Here is an 18,900-nt window from a genome sequence, read left to right as displayed (position 1 = left end):
AGGTAACATATATTGCTCAGTGGTCACGGTATATTTACCAGGTGGTTGCCCTCAGCATTCATACCGGCATCCCACCTCCTGGGGGGTGTTCTCCAATCGTTAGTCACACCACCCCTGTGTACAAGCACGGTTGCTGCCCATCAACCTGTGGATATATGCGCTTTATTAATTAAAGGACATAACACTCGTAGTAAGCAGAATATTCAATATATTCAACCGTCATCCACTCGTTTGTCCAACTTAGATTGTTAAAAAAATCAGATTGTTAAAAATACCAACTGCCTTAGAGATAAACGTGATGAGGTACAAGTGTGTGTTGGTTGGTAACATAATGAACCCCACCGCGCCTGTTAGGCACTCATCTCTCTTTAGCACCCATATTTCATTATGTGCCAATACGTTACATGGAGTCTCATCCCCCCGAATCTCGGACACTTCTTGATACACTTCCCCAGTCTTCACCGTCACTCGCCTCTTACATCGCTGGGCCCACCGGTCTCTCATCCCATCTAAAATTCAGGCACATACACACTCTTACTGGATAAGTAGATGCGTCTGACTTCGCTCCGCTCAAAAACACAACACGACCGCGCTCTACTTCAAGATCATGCACAGCACGCCTCCTGCAAAGCCACGCCTCCTGCAAAGCCACGCCTACTGTCCTCCTGTAAATACAGCCCATTCTGGTACACATTCATGAGCACTATCTTTAAATGGTGCAATGCAGATATTTTACTAATGTTAAAATTATTATTATTGTCATGTCCACTCAATACGATGTCTAGCCTCAAACTTAAAGGCACACTGGCACCCCAGAAAAGGGGTAGGGTGGGTGGGGGTGAATTCCCTTAGCATAACTGGAGAGTTACTATTACAAATGTTTAATTTTTGGCAAGATGTTTCAACTATCTTATATGTAATATGGACCCCTAGATCTTACTGGGTGTTTTCCTGCGTGATTCACCACCCTGATGACACGGTGGTCATTCTAGTCCATCAAATACATCACAGTAACAGTTAATGTGGGGGGGGGCGAATAGTCATACATCTTTATTCATGAGGCAATTTCTGCCTGGTTCCTCATCCACAAGTCCCAGGGCTTTCCTTTCAACATCTAGGTCCATGTATACAGTATAAAAGAAAGGGGGTTCATAACCAGGGGACAGTCCACATATCTCTCTATATCAACAGAGAGAAGTCATTGGTATCTGTGGCAACGACCATCACTGTCATCAAAGATCTTGCTGCATATATGTCATTATAAATATTGTACTGCTTATGGAATCAGCGCACAGGGAGTAGCTATACTCCAGCCGTGCCGCAACTACCTCCCCACTTTATTCCACTCAATATAATCGTTCAGGCTCACTTGGTCTGCCCTCTCTGAAAAAATCCAACGTGCCTCCTTCCGAGCCAGTCTGCGTTCCATATTGTGTCCATCTCCAATTACTCTTTCTAGCACTGTGTTGCTGTTCTTGAAAGTGGCGAATCAGGCGTGTGGTTAATTTTTCTGCCTTCAGTGTGCTAATATGTTCCTGAATCCTCACTTTGATTTTGCGGGATGTTAGTCCAATATAATGCAGACCGCAAGCACAAGTCAGTCTATATATCACATTGGTGGTGTTACAATTGCTAAACGTATTCAGGTACCATGTATTTCTATTGGCCAACTGCAGACTTTTTGTTGTTTCTGTTAAATCACACACTGAGCAACCCCCACATGGATAGTGTCTGGACGGAATGCCAGATTCTTTAGTCTGTTGGATGGGGCGGGTGTGAACCAACCGATCTCGCAAATTGTACGCTCGTCTGAATGCAAACCTCAGGCAGCATTTTCAATTCGCTTGTGTTTAGCAGTGACCAATGTTTTTTAATGATTTGGTGAATTCTCGTTGACAATGGGTCAAATGTAGTAACAACTGGCAAGCAATACTCCTTCTGCCTGTCATTTCTTTCCAATAAGGCAGCACAGGGTGTTGAGAGCTCTCTTACAAGCTCTTTTCACCACCTTAGTGGAATAAGATCTATTTTCAAGTTTGACAACCAACTCTTTGGACTGCTCCATGTACATTTGCGGAGATGTACAGTTCCTACTGTATCATAACAATTGCCCTATGGGCAGATTATCACGTAGGGCCCTGGGATGGAAGGAGCAGTAGTGTAACACTGAATTTCTGTCAGTTTGTTTTTGGTGGACAATTGTATGGAGTTTATTGTCCACTGCCATAATGTCCAAATCTAAGTAGGTAGCCGTGTGCCTACTGATGGTCCATGTATATTGAAGGCACCTGTCCAACCCATTGAGCCATTTCAGGAAATTCAACAGGCCGGTCTCAGGCCCAGTACAGATACATATCACATCATCAATGAACCACTTTCAGAGGGAGATGTTCTGTTGGAAGGGGTTAGAGATGTGATAGATAAAATTCTCCTCAAACTGGCCGACAGAAATGCAGGCCAGACTGGGTGCAAAAGTAGCTCCCATGGATGTCCCGGACACCTGTAAATACAGCTGGTTCTTATAGCCCAATTTTTTTTTGTCAGAGCTAACCGCACGCACTGCAACACAAACGACTGCGGTGTATTGTAGAACCATTCTGGGGCCCCAAGCGCACGTGCTGCTGCCACCAGCGTGGCGTCTTGGGGTATGCTGGTATATAAAGATTCAATGTCTATTGTCATCAAGAACTGCTGTTCAGGATCATACTCCACAGTGTCCAAGATGTTAAGGACATCGGTGGTGTCTTGGACATATGAAGCTTGAGTTGTGACCGACTCCCTTAGAAAACAATCAGCGAACTGGGACCACGGCTCCAGTACTGATTGAATCCCCGACACTGTCGGGTGACCGGGGGGAGGCCACTGTGCCTTATGAATTTTCAGCAAGATGTAAAATGCCGGCATCCTAGATTCACCAGGAAATCAGCTTCCTTGTGTGTAATCCACTTCTTTTCTTTGGCGTTTGTCACCATGGCCATGATAAGGTCTTGGAGTTCCCCAGTGGAGACCTGTGTCAATCGTTGACAATTGTTACGTTACCCTAATTCTCTAAAGTTTTCTGCCTCATAATCCTTGGGATTCATCACCACCACCGCACCGCCTTTATTGGCCAATTTTATAGTTAACATCTGATTGTCTTGTAGGGATTTTATTGCTTGCCAATCATCACGACTCATGTTGGTAAAAGTGTGCTGACTCTCAGACTGTTCTAGAACAGCAATATCTTGAAGCACCCACTGTTCAAAGACCAGAACTTCAGGACCCACAGAGGATCTGAGAGGGGCGATGTAAATTTGTCAAAAACAACGAAGGAGGATCATGAATCTTATCCGCAAATAACTTTTGGAGTTTGATTTTTCTCATTAATTAAAAAAGCTCCATTCTAAACTTGAAATTGTCATGTTTTGATGTTGGCACGTAGCCCAGGCCTTTGTTTAAAACCTGGAACTCTCCAGCAGTCAAACGGTGGTCAGACAGATTTACTACTATGACGCTCACAGGGGCGTTCTGCCCCTGCTGCGAGTAATCTGGGGCGAATACACCAGACATGTTTGGTCTGTATTTTGGTGTGCCCTGCCTCTTCCTATCTAACCAGCCCCTCTGTTGCCTCTCTGGTTCTGGCCTAAAAAAGACCTCAGTAGTGCCCCTAGATCTTTGTTAGTTCTATTCTGGGGATTGATTCTGATTCTGTTCTGGATGGACGTGGAGGGTTGTGCACTAGCCTCTTCTTCCTCACTACTAGTGTTGTCAAAGGTCAAATTTTGTGGCGTTCTCCTGGTCTGGCGATGTACCCTCTTTGAAAATTCGGTTGGTATGACTGTTTAGTACCAGGTTGATAATATTTATCTTCCACGTAGGGGAAAGCCCATTTGTGGGAGAACCGATCTGGGTTAAACTTCAAACCCTTAATTTTCTAGTTGACCATATAATTTTTTTTATATTCAGCAAGATCACCTTGAATACGTGTCAATTGTTCCTTGGTGTCAGTGATGGTAGTGTCACCCTAATTGTCTCCTCAAGTTCAACAATTTCCTTTAATAGCTCTTCGCTATGCCTCTTTGCTGTATTGACAATAAGAATTAGCCAGTCCTGGTGCACTTATTTGCAATGTAACTCCAGTCCACCCGGAACTCCTTATCCTCCTGAAATATATTTGGCACAATCCTTACTATCAAGCATGCTGGTGCAGCACCTACCCACAAATATTCAGTCATTAGTGCCCCATGGAGGGCAAACCGAATCTGGCGTTTTTTGTATTAGTCAGCTTGCCCCACTCCTCTATAGCTGACGTAGTGCTAGTTCACGGGGCATCTGGTAATAATGAGGGGCCTGACAAAATTAAGGCGATCTGCACATCGGAAAACGCTAGGCAATTCCTATCTATTAAAATCTTAATAATGTCACCCAGAACTGAACAAATAGCCACAAGCTGTAATGGGGATGACCACTGAACAATTATCCCATTAAAAATTCAACACTGTGGGCACAGTCCGTCTCAAGGAACAAATGAATTTAAAAAAAAAAGCTCTCACGGCTGAGCCACCGTTCAAATATCATCCACAATAAGGAGCATAAGAGGGAATTACAAAACAGGTCGCCCTCCACTCATAACAACAATATATCAATAAAGACCTGATTTGTACATGGACAAGTAAACTTTCCAATAAACCCAAGAGCAGGGTAGTAAACTCTCTGCCCAAAGACTGGCTTCTAAAAAATGACATTCGCAGCTGGGCCTTGGTGTCCTAATTTAAATATTTGTCAATCAACCCCGCTTATATCCCCATATTTTATTCATTGGTGACTTTCAAGACCGTGAAAAATGAAATCAGTGTCAAGAATAAATATTAACAAGTGTGAAAAAAGAGAAGAACATAGTGATGTTTAAAAGGATGCCCAAGTGCTTGTCGTGTGCTATCTCACTAAGACCCCATAGTGAGAGAAAAGGTAAACTCGCTTCTCCAAGCTAAAATGAGTTGTGACTCACTCGCAACAATGCCAACTGTATTAGATGACGTGAGCCCACTCAGGGTAAAAAAGAAAAGACAATGTTGCACACCACTGTCAATTAGGGAAGGCCAACATGTTTCATTGCCAAATACCTTGCAGCAATTTCATCAGGGCTCGTGCCAGGCTTCCCCTCACTAGTGTTTCATTCTGAGCCTGGGGTAATTGACAAACAAACATAAAAAAAGACAGTGCCACACAATCAGGACATCTCAAAACATTAAAACGTTATCACGCATGTTAGCTCAACAGGTAACATATATTGCTCAGTGGTCACAGTATATTACCGTTAACCCACCTCCTGGGGGCTGTTCTCCAATCGTTAGTCACACCACCCCTGTGTACAAGCACAGTTGCTGTCTGTCAACCTCTGGATATATGCACTTTATTAATTAAAGGACACAACACTTGTAGCAAGCAGAATATTCAAAATATTCAACCCTCATCCACTCGTCTGTCCAACTTAGATTGTTAAAAAAATCAGACTGTTAAAAATACCAACTGCCTTAGAGGTAAACGTGATGAGGTACAAGTGTTTGTTGGCTGGTAACATAATGACCCCCACCTCGTCTATTATATTACTTTACTTCTTGGAATATTGCAGGGCTGGTGACGGAGTTCAATGATCCAAGTTGGGTGCTTTTCATAAGAAGGTATGGTGTGATATGCCTCCAGGAGATATGGAGTACCGAAAATAGCTTCTTCTTGGAAGGCTATAAAACCTTTTTGTGTCAGCCACCCCCTCTAGTGCGGGTAGAGACAAGGGGGGCTTGGTTAGCTTTGTTTCCTTAGCTGTCCAAGGCAGTCTTGTTGTGTTATCCTGAGAAGAGTTATCTAGTGTGTCGAACAAGTTATTGCTCTTGAATTTTTACAACGCTGTATCCTCCTTACCTGAAGTTTGCAATATTTCCTGGTTGGGAAACGTTTTGAGAAATATGACCCTGCGTAACCAGAGCTCTTCCTACCTCATGATTATAGAATATTTTATTGTCCACCTATATGGGGACCCAAGGCTTGAAGGGATTAAAGACACGGAATGTGCACGCTATACAGGGATGCATATGGAACACATCCATCAGGGTAGCACACTTAATGCCATCATGAATGAGTTTGATCTAACCTCAGCAATGAAAAAGTTTCCCCCTGACAAAAAGGATATTATCCCCACCCTTACTAGGAGAAGGTGCAAGTTGTTTATTGATTTTATTTGTGTTTCCACACATTCTTTTCTTTACATTGTGGATTTTACCACCCAGGAGAGTTTGCACACTGATCATAATCCGGTGTGTGTCTCAACATGCTGCCCTGCGTATTACAAACTACTGAGGATGGAGCCAGAGGGTCCTTGATAGTTGTGGACGGTGGAAGGAGATTCAAGTGGGCACAGATTATCCCAGATCAGTTTTATGAGTCCCTGCTCACCCAGTGCCACAAGTAGTTAGCTACCTGCCTAAACAGGATGGCCAAGCCAACAGATATCATAGAGGCTTTTAGCGTCATATCAGGTGCCACAGCTAATCTATTTAAAGTCCCGGTGACGCGTTGCCTTCATTCAGCCCCAAGATGGTTTGACTCTGAATGTTCACGTGCCTCCAGGAGCTTCAAGGATGCCCTGGGTACAAAACCAAGGGATCCCTGTATAGTCAAGGGATGTCATAGACAATACAAGGCTGCCCTGGCAAAACGTAATCTGCACTGAAAGATGAGGCCTGGTCAGAACTCATAATAGCTAGTACCCTGAAGAATAGCTCAAAGTATTGGAGCATCATAAATAATCCCTTTCTGGCAGCAGATAGTGCCAATTTATTGGACACTCATATCACTGAAGATGACTGGGTAAGGCATTTTGAGGAAATGTTTCAGTCCACCCCTACTTAGAGGTACGTTCAGTCTATAGGTTAGGGTATATCTGAAGTGGTGTTCACTGTGCAGGAAGTAAGAGTGGGTATAGAGGGCTGTATAAAAACAAGTCCCCAGACTCTCATGGTATCCCCCCAGAACTCTACATCTCGAATTTGGATATTTGGGTACTCTCCCTTACCTCGATTATTAATGCTGTAGTTACGAACGGACGCCTGGGCACCTGGGCGTTATTGACCATTGTCCCTGTTTTCAAAAAGGGAGATCGAGATAGCACCCACTGTTACAGGCCCATCCCCCTACTCGACTCTCTGGTAAACGTGATGTGGCGCATGGTACTAGATAGGCTTTCGAGGTGGGTAGATGATAATAACATCTTGGCAGAGGTCCAATATGGCTTTCATCCCGGACGTTCAACATTGGACCACAGTTTGAATCTCTACATAGTCCTTAACATGTACACTGTTGCCCGTACTGGTGCCATCTACCTAGCTTTTATGGATCTGTCCTCAGCGTTTGCGTGCGTTAATAAATCTAAGCTTTAGCAGATCAAGCTGTCTATTGGTATTGGCAGAGACATTGTCCTGTTCTTAAGGGATCTCCACTGACACACCAAAGCAGTGGTTCACTATTGTAAAGACCTCAGAGTCACCCACCAGTTTTCAATTCAGAGAGGAATACATCAAGGGTGTTTTTTGGCCCCTTTTCTTTTTAACCTGTATGTTTATAATCTGGAGCAGGTCCTGTTGAAGTTAAAATCAGATAGTCCCCAATGGGTCAGCATAGTCTTTCTGTCCTACTGTACGCTGACGATGCTGATCTCATGGGTAGGACAGCTAGGGGATTGCAATATTTGTTGAACTCTTTTGTTCACTTCATGGAGGACCTGGACTTGTTGGTCAATAACAGTAAATCTTTTGTAAAAATAAAAGTGGGTTTCCCACCAGTAAAATCTTATAGATTCACGGTAAAGTCCATGCTTGTTCCTAAGACTGACGTTTTCTCATACCTGGGGGTAGTGTTTGATGTGGCCCTGAACTGGCACCCTCTGATAAGTAAAAAGAAAGGGGATTTCCTCTGGGCTAAAGCCGCTGTTTTCAACTTTGCATCTAGACTGGGTAGTAGACCCATTGGGCATCTTTTTGCAGATTTACAAGGCCAAGCACATTTCTAAGGTGATTTATGGCAGCGAGTTCTGGGGCTACATCGAGCATGACGTGTTGCAAATTGTTGAAAACACTTTCCTGAGCCAGATACTATGCTTACCGCAGGGCACCTCTTCCTTTGGAGCTCATGAAGAACTGGGGATGGCCTTTCTCTCAGACATGCTGGCCTACCGTCCTTTAACGTTGTAGATTAAAATCTGGCTCAGGAAGGGAATTGCCCTAAGTAAGGACATTTTAAGTGACTGTGTTTCCCTTGATTACTCTAACTGCATTCCTTGGCTCAAGTATGTCGGGGAATGTTTCACCAGTCTGGGAAGGGTAGATTTACTTGTCATCCAAGAGATAATCTGCAGGAGGGACCTGTGCTGGTTGAAGGAGAACTTTCTTAAAAAGATAATGCTGGCCAGAGAAGAAGTGGAGATGAGGAAGCCTAGTGTCCACGGGCATACTATATTGAAAACCGTGCCATTAACTGAGCTACCTTTTATGGTTTAAAAGTAGCCATGATCGTTTCCTACTGACTTGATTTCGCTTTGACCTTTTCCATTCTCTCCTGGCCCACCCATGTGGGGCACACAAAGGTCAGAGTCTCTTATCCTGTGACTGTGACAGAAAGTCTCCACAGGACATGATGCATTTTTTTTTGTTTTGTCACTTTTATGAGGTAACAAGAAAGTCTTTTATTATCCCGATTTAAAAAAAAAAAGCAAATTTTAGGCAGGTTCGACCCGCTTTTATTTTTTTACAATTGCTCTCAAGTAACCCAGTTTTATATGTTCTTAGCTTTTCAGGGGCTGCCGTCATCAGGCTCAGGCCTGCTGTGATTAACCTATTCGGGGCAACCCTGGTTACTGTGGCGAGATGAGATTTTCTATCTATGAACTCACTTGTTTTTTAAATAGTCTTTGTTATTAACTTTGTATCCTATGGGGCTGTGATGGTTGGACTGTATTGTTTTTTAGCTTTTTTATGATGTAGTTGATGGTTTTGAACTGTGCTTGCTTGACTGTTATGGTTTTCTTTGCAAGAAAAACGAATGTAGTTGTTGATGATGATGACTCCAGGGTTGCTCGAATGATTTTCCATTAGTTTTTTGCACTTTCAAGGTTTGTTTGTAAATTCACATAAAACACATCTACCTTGATTGTCTGCAATCACTGTATTGTCTATACAATGTTAAGATCTCATCCATCAAATAAAGTCAATGTCATCTATGATTTTTAAATAGAGGCCTGTGTCGTAATTTACGTTGTTCTTTTACTAACATTGGTACAGACCTAATTTTCTTAAGATTACATTTTTGAGAACATACTGTACAAACCTGTGTTATTATTAACCATGTGCCGCTCAGTCTCCATGGTAACCTAATAACCCATACCACAGACATCTTGACAGATTTCGCAACCCACATTTCTCTAGACGGGCTTTCCAAAAGATGCGCTTGCAGCACATGTCAAACAATAGATTGCCAGAATTACCATACAAGTATTAAATAAAATAGACCGGTTAACTGAAACGGTTTAAGGCATATTTTATGGATAGTGCCGTGTACATTCACGTAATCAGAGAGCATATAAAAGATTTTTTAACATCAAGATATAGTTTTTGTCTGAGATTTTTAGATAAGTATGTATGTGTGTATGTAAGCGTTGGGTAGCGCACTGTTTGCTGCAATCTCAAAACAAAGGGGCAGATTTATGAGCCCCTTGCGCCACTTTTGCGTCACTTTTAACATGGGAAAGTGATGCAAAAGTGGCGCAAGGGGCTCATAAATCTGCCCCAAAGTATGGTACTTGAGAGGCACGTAAGAATTCACCGCAGACTGGAGTGCGGTGTTTCTACCTATCGACTACAGTGCTTTTTAGTCAGTTGTTTGCCTCATATTCATTTTCTGTTTTTATGATAGATGCCCCATGATACAGGCATGGCTTCCTGTTTCCACTATGTGGCATAAGATAAGAGTCAAATTACACTGCACCTCAACATATGTATCCACTCTTATGATGCTGTCTGCCATATCCTAGCATGTTGAATGCCAACTGCCCGGTGGTGGGGTAGAATAAATGTTCAATGCACATCTCAAATGGTTTGCCCATAATAATCAGCCTACCACAAAACAAATAAAAAAGAGTTGGGGAGAGAGCATGTCATAAACATACAAGATTATGTCCCAAACATAAGCCAATATCATACATGCAGGGGCAGTCATGGCTTCCAGGAGTATTAAAACAGAGGTGGTTGACAAACATTAGCACTGATATGAATTTTCAGGCCAAGTTATTGGATTCAACTATTGACTTGCTACTTATAACTAGAGAGTCAAATAGAGATGACATGTAGCATATTCAGTTTCTAACCAATACAAACATACATGAACATCATCTCATATATTTTAAAGGTTCTTTTAAAAGAAAACTTAAAATGTTTCATTTGGACGATATAACCGTTTTATGGTTTGTTTTAAACCGGTACAAGCTTTAATAGATAAATATAACCATTGTTATCCCATCCTTGTCTCCAATGACAGCCCTAATGCTAGACTTACAGCTGAAGCTACTGAAGCCTTACTCTAGAAATATGGATCTGATTGCAGTCCTGTTACTGTAGATTTAGGGGCTTATTTATGAGCCCCTTGCAGCAGTTTTGCGCCGCCGTTGCGTCACTTTGTGACGCAGCGGTGGCGTAAATAATGCGCCATGGTTGCGCCATATTTACGAAGTGACCCATCTAGGCAGATGCGTCACTTCGTAAGCCCCTGCGCTACATTATACCTGCGTCAGGTATAATGTATGCAGGGTGGGCGTTCTCCCGCAATAAAGGGTTGAAGGAGTGACGCAGCGAAATCTATGAGATTTTGCTGCGCCACTTCCTGGACGCCAATGCGTCACAACCTTATGCCTGCCTCATGGCAGGCGTAAGAGTGACGCAGGCCCTTTCACATGGGGCTTGCCCCATGTGAAAAGAACATTGCTGGAGTTGCGTCGGGCTTCCGACACAACTCCAGCAATGCACCACTTTTTGCGCTGACAGATACGTCAGTTATACTGACATATCTGTCCTTCCTTACGACATGATGCATCATATTGTAAATATGATGCATCATTGGTGTCGCAAGGAGGACGCACTGAGAAGTGGCGTATTGCTGCTTTCACGCAGCGATGCGTCACTTCTCATAAATGAGGCCCTAATTTCCTAAAGGGTGACGACCCTACAATGGTTGAAGGCTCTAGAGGCAGTGTCGTATATTCCAATGGGGCCGGTAAGGCAAACAGCAAGTGGTTGAAACGGTTTAACCTCTTCTGTGCCCATGACGAGATAGTCTCGTCATGGAGCACGGTCGCGCTGTGCCCATGACGAGACTATCTCGTCATGAAACCCGCCCACTAATGTAACGCCCGGCACAGGAGGGGGAAAGGGCGTGGCACAGAAGGGGTTAAGGCGTTAGTGGCTAAATTGTTGTTTTCTAGCCTAACATCTTGCCAATGTACTCAATTTTTCTATGACTCAAGTATTGAACTTTGAACAGTGACACTTCGGTAGGTTTGCTGAGATAACTCTTGAAAATTTGTCAAACTTGGCAAACTCGATAATTTGTTTGCTTTAACAGTGGAAGATGCCTAAAAACATAGAGTGGCAAATGCAAGTAGCAATGATTGGAAGATGTCTGACAGGGTTATGAGCAGTAAAATAATACAGTCACCAATGCAAAAAACAGATAATTTATCAGGGGTAATGTGCCCATCCGGAAGTTCTTTATGTACAAATGAATTGAACTAAGCATCAGTAACTTGTCACATATGAGGTCGGAGATTTACTGCCTGCAAAATGTGCTGCAAACAATGCACTGATATTCTAATTTAGATATTAGAGAGCATGGCACAATGAAGTTGCAGGGAAGTCGCAGGAGTATCCGTGAGAGCTGCTCATGCGTGCCCTGGGCCAGACCCTGGAAACTAGAGGTCGGCATCTCCAGCAACCTTAGTTTACAGCCCTCAGATCACTGCCTGCTCACGGTTTGCGGGTTCTGCAAATTCAAGTGCGACCTGCTGACGATTTAGGAACCAGACTCCTGCAGGCTGCTTGCCCGTCCATCCACAGCTAGGCGCCTCTCGACACATTTGCAGCCAGAAAGCCGTAAGCCTGAAAGCCACAGCTCTGGCATAGAATGTAGACAGCACTCTGCAGTTAAATCATCCAGGACCCTTAAGGGTTACTGGTCAAATTGGCTGTATCGGCGCTACCTGGAGACGAGTTTGAATTTTCCACTTGGCCTCCTGGATTTCCTACCGAGCACCCAAAATTGCATGTAACTGAAGAAGTCAACAAGGGAACCTGAGGTGATGGAGGTTGAGGACTATGGCAGAGGTAAGCAGCAAGAGATAGATATAAGCGACAAAGCATCCTCGATTGGTGGTATGTAAGCCTCAGAAGTTGACACGTGTGTTTGTGCCCCTGAGTGGTGGCTTTCTGCCCTGCATTCACCAAAGCACTCTGTCCATTGGGCTCCCACCCCCATTTTTTCTCCCGGACTGCAGAGGTGAGTAGTTTGCTATAGAGGGAGCAGGAAGTCAGGGGGTCCAGGGAACAGTTGAATGAGTGAGACAGCCCTACTGCAGCTTAAAGCACTGACGCGTCCATGTTCGATCCATCGCTTCAACCCTGCATACTGTAGCTTCCTGTGAACGGCCTTTGGGGCACTAAGGGCATAATGAAGCGAATACGTGACCTTTAGTCTCTTTCGAACTTTAAATCTGCTTCAATTCTGCATCAGCCAGCACTTCCACCTATCTCTGCATACCCCTTTCAGATGAGGTAAACATAGGAGTCTCCAGAATTTTACTAGAGGAACCCACTTTTATCAGCAGGAGAGAGTAACTGACCTTAACGGACTCACCTGTTACTTTCTTCGCTTGCTCTTCTTCATATGCCAGTCAAGCCCAACATATATGGAAATTCAAACAAATAAACATCTAGGGGGTTAGTGGTGTGTCTCTCCTTACATGAAGAATCCACCCACCTTTGAGACAAGTGCAGACTTGTGTTATCAAGTGAGTGCATGACCAAAATGCTTAAATTAGGGAGTAACTGTCTTATTAACAAGACCACAAATATGGTCCTGAGCAGAACGGCAGAGATAAGTTACACTAAGTGACTTCACTATGTATCCAAATGCAATTCTCTTTATAAAGTCATGGCGCCCTGCCTGTGCGCATGTGCAAATAGCAAAGCTGACAAATTAGTAGGCAAGGATTCAAATTCACCCAAATTTAAGTTCAAGATCCGTCATACTTATCCTCCAGATGAGTCTAACTTCAGTTCTATTCAAACAAAACAGAGCATTGCAAATGTTTCCCAAGGGGCCCTTGATACTTCTGCCACTGGAGAATCAACTGAGATGAAATAAAATAAAAAGAAGTCCATCTCACAGGTCTTTATCCATGAAGATGAGCAATGCAGATAATCAATCTAGTATCCTGGATCTCTAGGAAACTACGAAAGGAGAGGTTCCTATGCTTAGTGGGAAAAACATAAAAAATTATTCTGCCAGTTGGTATAAGCTCACAGCCACCCAGAATGTAATGATATCCGTCCTTTTAAGACAAAACCTGATCTTAGAAAATCATCTATCCGCCGCCCAAACAATGGAAGTATTGATACAAATACAAATGTATTTCTAAAGTGCATATCTACCTTGAAGGAGGCATCTCGCCGCTTGCGGAAAGGATCACTCACACGCTTTAGAAGAAGACAGTAATTAAGAGATGGTTATACAAGTGTCAAAAAGAAGGGTTTTCAGACCTTTCCTAAAAATAGTTTCAGAAGGGCAGCTTCTCAGAACCAGAGGAAGAGCATTCCACAACCTGGTTGCCAGATAGATGAAGGATCTATCTGCTCTTCTAGTCTTGTGTATGGAAAAAGTAAAAAAAATGTTTTTTTTTAAATGTTAGAACACAGAGATCGCACCTGAGAGTAAAATGTGAAACGACACCTAAGGTAGAGAGGGCCTTTAGGATTGTTGAGCCTGAAGGCAAGGGTGAGGGCCTAAACCTGGATCCTTTTATTCACTGGAAGCCAGAGAAGCAGGTGTAAGTGTCTTGATACCAAGACTCTAGCTACAGGCTATTTAAATAATGCAACTTCAACGTAATCAAGGCACAAAAATGTGTTTTTCGAAGTTCCACAGAAATGAGATGTAGCATCCTTCTCAAGGACCTCAGAGACAAGAGGCTTTGCTGCAGAGGTAAAAGGAGGAAGAAAAACACCCTGAGTATGGCTGCTAATGAAAGATTTAAGCATTAGCATGGGGTTGGTCTCTGATACCAATCATTTCCAGCCTCTCAAGCAAAATATCATGAGAGCCCATATGAAATGCCGAGGAAAGATCCAAGAGCATTACCATGACCAGGGTGTTTGAATCTAGATTCACTTTAATATACCCAGGGACCTCAAGGGGGGCGGCCTCAGTACTATACCCAGAGTGAAATCCTAAATGCGAGTCATGGAGCTGATGGTTAGACTACAAAAATGTGTAAGCTGCCTGTTCACATTTTTCTCCAAACATTTTGTGCATGTGCGAAGAATTGAAATAGGCCTAAAATGACTGAGAATCTCAGGGTCGGCTGAAGGCTTCTTGAGCAGGGGGAGTAAGAGAGCCTGTCTCCAACAAGAGGGAACACATTTGATAAGTTCCATTGAGGATTCCTCAAAGGAAATGGGGCAAATCTGGACAACAGGGAACCAGGAAAGGTAGAGGATGACACACTTTGAAAAGTAGAAATCTGTGCCAGGAATTGATCATAAATAGTTTGAATTTTGCAATGAAAAAGTCAGAGAGGCCATCGCAAAGCTCCATCGAAGGAGTCATGGGAGCGAGAAAGGTATTAACCACCTTAACAGCTCATGAGGTGAGGTATTGGCGGCAGAAAAGGACGCGGCGATAAATGTTTTTTGAGCCATCCGTATTGTCGCATGTTATTTCTTAAAAGTGGACTGATAAATCAATTTTTCACCCTTATCATATTTAGTCCTCTATTGTCTTTCTAACTTTTTACAGCATGATTTCTCTGATTTGAGTGCATCAGAGAACCAAGGTGTGGAGGGCTTAAGTCTCTTAGATGAGTGGGATTTCAAAGGCGCAATTGTGTCAATGGCCTACTCAACCCAATCATTAAGAAGCGCAGTGTCTTGTTCTAAACCTCTAGTTCAATCCCAGGTGATGGACTGGAGAGCATCCAAAAGGAGAAAATCATTAATTTTAAGCCATGGTCTAGACATCTTTTTTGTCGGACATGGCAGGGGGCAGGGGTCTGAGTTAAAACTTTAAAAGTAATTAAAACCTGGTCAGACCAAACACGTTTCAGAACTAGTTTTACTTAGACTAGCAAAGGGCTGGATGAGATACGATCGAGAATGTGACCAGCTCTCTGAGTAGGCACCTTAATAAGGTGCAAGGAGCTCCCAAATTGCTGTGCAGATTTATTGTGGAGGTTGTCTACGTGAAGGCTAAAATTTCAAAAGTACCACAAAGTTAGCATGCAGCAGAGACAGTTGACCAAAAGTGTCAGTCAGGGATTGTAAAGTTGTAGCGGTGATATCTGGGGGGGGCAGTAAAGAAGCGAGCCTGATACTGCAAAAGTGGGGCCAGAATAATAGTGAAGGGCTTCCCTCAATATTATTAATATTAGTAAGCTTAGAGACAGTGCAAGAGAACACAGAGCGGTGTATAATGCCCCCCTCTTTTATTATCTCTGCTGAAGTGGTTGATAGAAAAGTCTTTGGGGATTGCTAGAGCAATATTGGTAGCAGAACTGCCTTCCAACCAAGTCTCAGTGAGGAACAACATATCCCAGTTCTTATCAGTTAGCAGATTGAAAATGTCCAGTGCATATCTGGGTAAGGAACGGCAATTTAGAAGACCTGCAGAGAAGGACACTTCAGGAGAGAGTGACTCAGCAGTGCCTAATTCATCTTGTGTCATAGGTCCATCGACCATATTAGTTAAGAGATTAGGAGCCTTAACAGAAAAGCTAGTTCACCTAGGGTTGTGGAACTCTACACTTGGATTATCAATATTAGGTAAACCAGCATGCACATATGAAGCAGTGTATAAGGTAAGCAGCTCCGCTCAAGTGTACTTGATGGAGGGAGTGACATGGCAAGGCTTACCAGCAGCGTGGCAGACGCTAGTCACTTTCGGACGCGGATAGGCGCAGACAGTCTTGCCTTTGGCGCGCCTTTACACACACCAGCAGCACACCTGCTGGGCGCGTCCACTGCATAGTTAGGTTGAAATAGAGAGTAGCCACTGACAGGATAGAGCGCAACCAAAAGAAACTGGAGGCTCAAAGTCAATTCAGTGGAAATGAGAAACTGGAATTCAGTAAAGTCGCAAGTGCAGTTTACAGTTCATAAACTAAGGTGTTTCAAATTTTCCAAGTAACAACGGTTTCCTTCAAACAAATCTATTTACCACCAAAAGTGCAAAAGCTCTTAAGCCACAAGCGATCGATAAAAATCCTCCACTGTGCCCCCGCAAGGCAAAAAAGTGTGCGGCACACTGAAGAATTCCCCAACAATAAAAGTATTGCCCCACATAACACAGCATTGACACACAAGATCAGGCTCAAAACATAATAAAAAGTAAGTGCAGGCGAACCACCCGCTGCGCGCCCGCTGCATCGTTATGTTGAAATAGAGTGTAGCCACTGAACAACTATGGGCAACCAAAAGAAAATGGCAGCTCTATATCGATTCGGTGGAAATGAGGAAACAAAATTCAATAAAGTGCAAAGGGCAATTTAAAGGGCCCGATTCACAGAACTAACTTAAGACAAAATCCTAAACTTACTACCATTTTGGTATTCACAGAAGGCACTTACTCATTTCGGTATTCACAGAAGTTAGGAGTCCTAACTGTAGGACTCCTAAATGCCTTCTCGGAAAAGTCTTAAAATTAGGATTTTTCTCAGTTTAGGAGTAGTAAAGTTAGTAAACTTAGGACTCCTAACTTTACTACTCCTAAACTGAGAAAAATCCTAACTTTAAGACTTTCGGTATTCACAAAGGCATTTAGGAGTCCTAAAGTTAGGACTCCTAACTTTTGTGAATACCGAAATGAGTAAGTACCTTCTGTGAATACCAAAATGAGCTAGTGCCTTCTGTGAATACCAAAATGGTAGTAAGTTTAGGAAAGTTAGTTCTGTGAATCGGGCCCATAGTTCGTAAAATATGATTTTTTTAAATTGTCCAAGTTGCAACGGTTCCCCCTAAAAAACAAATGCACCCCCATAACTTCCTGCTTATCATTTAACTTTCACGCTCTGCCTGTTCTTTTCCAGGATGCAAAGTTTGGATTTGGCATTTATAGTGCTCATATAAAGTCACATATGTGCGTATATCGAATGTTGGAATGGCTTATGTATGTTTGTATCCATTATATATTGTTTTTAACTATGTAGGCTTGACTGCGTGTGTGGTTGTTGGTTTTGCTGCAACGTAGCTGCAGCAGCTCTAAAACAATCCAATATGCTGTTGCAGACTTTTGAGGAGGATAACAACGCCAAAGGGAGTTTACACCGCTGATAAAAGCAGTTCCATGAATACATCAGCCAGCTCACCTCACCTGTTCAGCTCCTCAAGAACCATCCAGCATAATTGTATTACATTCTGGGAATCTTGCTGCTTGTCACCATACAATTACTCCGCAGTGCCACTTCTGCACAATCGAAGAAAAACTAAAAATTGTGCAGAACATGCACATTTTATACCATTGCATGTGTTGTTTGAAGCAAATAAACAATCACGGAAATGCTCGACTTCGAAAAAGTGCACATTGTAAATAAAAATACTGAGGTTTATTCATGAAGATTTTTTTATTTTACACTTTTTGCCAAAGCCCTTTATTTAGTAATTCTTAAAATGCAACCTTTACTCCTCAGTAAAATTGTGGCTTGTTTAAACTTACATTGAAGAATGTGAGGTTGAGTCAGCACTGCGTATGTCCGGACCAATGACCTACTTACAGCAGATCTCAGTAGAAGGTGCTTACTGCCTCAAATGTTGCACCTGTTTCAGGCCACTTCGAAAAACAAAAGAAACAGATGGGGACAAGGATCCAAAATTACAGACAGACAGTTAAGAAACTTCTGGTGCCACCTTAGGTTGTACTTATTTGATTGTGACTTTTGTGTACAACCAAATGTACTACTGAAAGGTTGCGTCCAAACACAACATACATTGCATTGAGTTTGCACCCGGGATTTTTTTTTGCATTTAGGCATGAAGCTGACAAATGCATTGTATAAATGCAATTGCATTGGATGATACCACACCTGCCTACAATAATGTTCATCTACCTACTACAGCCATAATACCCCAATACCACAATTCTTTCACACATTTTGTGTACTTTTATTCTGTGATACCATGAGAGCGGGTAACACATTGTATTCTTATTGATTGTCTCAGTAAAGGGGACTAAGAATAACTGAGCATGGAAACCTATCTGCTTTCACAGCCCTGGGCATATCTCCACTTCATATTTATTCAGGCACCCAGAAGTGTCAGTTCAGAGGGTGAGGATCAGACTAAGCAAAATAAAACACCCCAGGCACAGTGTGTAGCCCTGACCTATTTAAAGACAAGAGGACTCTGGCATAGTTGAGTTGGTTTATGGCCCTTACAGCTGCAGTTAACAAAATATTTTTTCTTATACATGTTTTAATAAATGCATCAAATGATTCATATTATCAAGCAAAGATTTCTTGGACGGATGGCCACCTAGTGCTCCTGCCTGTTTCCTGCACCTCTAGGGAAAATCAATCTTGCTAGTCAAGTTACTTGTTCTTTCAGGTGTGCTATAGAGATC

This window comes from Triturus cristatus, chromosome 8, assembly GCF_964204655.1.
Source record: "Triturus cristatus chromosome 8, aTriCri1.1, whole genome shotgun sequence".
NCBI lineage: Eukaryota > Metazoa > Chordata > Amphibia > Caudata > Salamandridae > Triturus > Triturus cristatus.
The sequence above is the reverse complement of the archived record's forward strand: the minus strand, read 5'-3'. Positions refer to the sequence as shown.